Source organism: Bidens hawaiensis, unplaced genomic scaffold, assembly GCF_021521415.1.
Source record: "Bidens hawaiensis isolate Kalapana, Puna unplaced genomic scaffold, B.hawaiensis_p1.1 tig00009917_1, whole genome shotgun sequence".
NCBI lineage: Eukaryota > Viridiplantae > Streptophyta > Magnoliopsida > Asterales > Asteraceae > Bidens > Bidens hawaiensis.
The window spans coordinates 212,698-216,637 of NW_027491746.1; the positions used below are offsets into that span (position 1 = coordinate 212,698).

The following is a 3,940-nucleotide window of genomic DNA, read 5'->3' on the forward strand; positions in this document are numbered from 1 at the left end:
CACGAGCCGTGGCTCTATACCGAGGAATGACACGAGTCGCACCTGCCGGAGACGGAAACCGCAACTGGAGGGAGAGAGGTAGAGAAAGAGAGAGAGAGACGAGAGAGATAACCAATTCCGGCCACCAGCAGACGCGCCGGAAAAACGGGGAGAGAAAGAGAGGGAGCTGCGTGAGAGGGAGAAGCGGAGAGAGAGAGAACCAGATACACGGTTGCCAGCCTCCGGTCACCGGAAAAACGATTATAGGGAGGAAAGGGGATGCCTGAACGCCGAGGGAAATGAGGGGGGGTCGGAGGTGATGGAGCTCGCTGGAAAAGCGAGGCGGAGTGGGAGGGGGTTAAGGGGTCGCCGGAAAACGAAACCAAAGAGGGAAAGAAAGAGGTTTTGGGTGTGGGGGTTATCGGAGAACCGAGAGGGAGGAGGGAAGTGGTGGTGGCGTGCGTCGGAGATGGTGGTTGGGGTCGCCGGAGGCCTGCCGGAAAACGGCTGGGAAGATGGGGGCGGCTGGTGATATTAATGAGTTAGGTTTAGGGTTTTTCTCTTTATATACATATCACATATTTACATACAAGCCCTCCAAGTTCTACGTATTTTATGAAAATGTATTAAACTTAAGAAATGACAATATAGATTCAAAAAAAAATGGTAAGTATTACCCTTTACAATTTATAACTAATTTTTGTTAAATGAATAATGATTATTACACGCCTACATGACGGGTTTTGGGTGAATTAAGTACTTGAAAAATTTAAAGATCGACTAAAGTGATTAATAAAATTACCGGGTCAGGTTTACAATACAGTACAGGTTCAACGTATTATTTATTAAAATAAAACGCGAAAGAAAATCCAAAACCCGAATTTGACGAATGTCACACTCGGGTTCGGGTATGAAACCTGGTTAAGGTATGATCAGGTATTGGAAAATCGGGTATTACCAATAACCGGGTCAGGTTCGGGTCGAGTATTGGCTTGAAAAACCATACCCTGTGTACCTGGTCCAGGTCGGGTATTGAATCAGGTCTTCAATACCATGGTATTTGAATACCCTATTTCCAGGTATTGAAAAAACCCGTTTTATGGGTTTTGAATATCTTATTTCTGTGTATTAGAAAAAACTCATTTTCTACATTTTTCTTTTATCAACGGGCCTACTTCATTTTTTATACTAACTCAATTTTCTTTCATACAAACTTCAAAGTTCATTCAAACATATATAAACAACTAAACAGTGATATAAAAACCATATATTGTATGTGTTTTGAGTTGTTTTTTATATCAAAAGGGCTACTCTAAACAAGTATTTATATCATATACGTGCTCCAAAAGAGATCTGTTGGAGAACGACTATAGATATGTGGACAGCCACACAACAACAAGTGCACAAACACTAATAATCCAGGTATGCAAAAAACCCGGTTCGTGTATGCAAAAAACCCGGGTTTCGGGTATAACTAGGACCGGGTTTCGGGTATTATCGGGTTTAGATCGGGTTCGGGTTTCAACATTGAAAGTCATACCCTATCAATACTAGTTCGGGTATTAAAAACCCGGGTTAAAAAAAACGGTTCCGGCTTTTTTTCGGGTTCGGTTTCGGATTCAGGTTTTTTGTGCACCTCTAGGCTAGCCTTTACTGGATTAGCTTGTGGACCTTGTTTATAATACATAGCCTTTAACCGTTAGAAAATAAAATTTTGTTGATATCCCAAACTAGTTGCCGCTCATTAGATATTTATAATGTGCAATATCACAATTATAAAACCTATTCAAACTACTATTCATAGATATAAATGATACCATTAAATTGAAAACGATAAAATAATGATTTTCATTATTCATAGATATTTATACTACCAATAACGACCATATCCAACAAATCTCGCTAGTAATTGAGTTACAGGTAGGGCCTGGTAGTGACGCTTGACGAATCCAAAGGATCGGTTTTCCTAAAACTATCATCATAAACTCCGGAATTCCGGTAACTCACCATCACCTTCGACACCAAACTCCGCCAACTCATAGTTTTCAAAATCACTCCATATATCCTCCTGTTTCACAATAATCTCATCAACATCCACCACATTCTTTCCTTTTAATTCACCATCTTCATGATCAAAATTTCTTGATGACCCACCACCCAAAACGAGATTCAAATGATCGGTTTGATGTTTAACAAACTTCACGCTAGTTCTTGGAGACAAAACTCGAAGCATTTGCTTGCGTTTTTCTGTCAAAGATGACATTAATGTCGGGTTTTGAATCGCTTTTCCCAAAAACAAAACCATTTGCTTGTGTTTCTTCTCAGCAGCTTCGAGTTTTTGGTTTATTGATTCCATATTTTGACGCGTTTCATGGTTTCGGTTATTTAACTCGGTAACTTGTTGCATCATTTCCGTCTTCTCTTTGTGTAATCTTTGTATCTCAGCTTCTAGGTTGTTAACTTCTTCATTAGCTGAAAAGTTGTTCGTAGAAACCGAGTGATTCCCTTTACGCCTTTGAATGTTCTTCAATAGATTTTTGTGTCCTCGTAAGAAGCTTTGGTTTGCAAACTCCCATTTGTCGGGATTAATCTTGCGAAATCCCTAAATTTAATTAAATAATAAACACTAACACAAAAGAAATACTTTCAATCAACACGGTATAATGATAGAAATCGAGATGCATACAAGGATACGAAATCCCTTTCGAATTCTATTTAAAGATTCTAGGCATTTTTTCAAAGTAGTTGTTCAAATAACTAGTACGTTATACATATAAGTGAACTCAAGGAAAATCTGATAATATCTTTTTAGTGTTCGCTGGTGTGGTAAAACGAACTTGAACACAAACAAAATATAAATTTTGTTTTCCACATCAGTCCTAGAAAAAATAAAAAAATTCTAAAACTTTTAAAAAATCTATAAACCACCTACAAAATCCAAAAAGATAACCTACAATCAAAAACTTACAAAGGTTGTATGCAAAATGCAACAAAAAGAGACTAGTTACAAAAAAACCTATCAAAAATTGAAAGATGGACAAAAAAAAATGAAACTTTACAACCATACTAACACATTGAACTCATGATTTGAATATCAAAAGTAGGGATGAGTTTTTTTTTTCCAATATATACCGTACCATATCAGTACTGACCGAACGCAAGACGCAACTAGTATCGGTATTGGTATGGTTATTTTTTCTTATCGACATCGGTTCCATTCAGTTATGGTATTTTCGGCATTTTTAACGGTACCAAAACCGGTCGTATTGAACCGTAAAGGTTGGCACCGTCTTTGGTATGTTATTTTTCTCATTATCGGTACTTTTCGACACGGTATCCGTTGTCATCCCTAATAAAAAGTGTTCAATGGCAAAATATATCTACCCAACTATGGTTAAAGCAAAGATATAATGTATAATAATACCCACATATGTGTTAAGTTGTCTAACAAAGCTAGAAAAATTGTTGTGTTTGAAGTTTCTTGGCGCTATTATTCTAGAGAATTCCACCGGGTCCCACACGATAAAGCTCTGTCCGCTTATGGACCATGAGATAATCGGGTCTTGAACCGGGTCGTCCACCATATCAAATGTTTTTGACAAAAATGGTGGAATTTGAAGATAGTCCAACGGATTTGGAATCATTGTCGCTAAAGTCGTATCTCCTGTCATCAATCAAAATAGTAATTTGGATTAATTAAAAAAACTATAATAAAACTAGGTAAAAAAACCAAACCCGAAACGAACCCGAATTTTCCAAAATTCGGAACCTGTACCAAAAGTTTCGGATTCGGATAGTAGAATTAGAAAAGTTACTAAATAACAAATATCAATAAAAAAAATTAAGATATTTCAGATATTTCAAATATCCGAGATACCTTTTTAAAAATCCTTAAATATTCCGGATATCAGAATTTTCGGATTCGAATATTGAAACTCACTATCTGAAATTTTCGTGTTTC

At 37.1% G+C, this 3,940-nt stretch overlaps 1 pseudogene across 1 annotated transcript; it reads right to left on the minus strand.

The window, feature by feature from the left end:
- Positions 1–1,957: 1,957 nt before the first annotated feature.
- On the minus strand, positions 1,958–3,646 carry LOC143533787 (heat stress transcription factor A-3 pseudogene; annotated as a pseudogene). The gene is made up of 2 exons (XR_013135418.1): positions 3,408–3,646; positions 1,958–2,581 (listed from the first exon to the last, which is right to left on the minus strand). The product of XR_013135418.1 is annotated as a heat stress transcription factor A-3 pseudogene (transcript).
- Between the last annotated feature and the right edge of the window lie 294 nt (positions 3,647–3,940).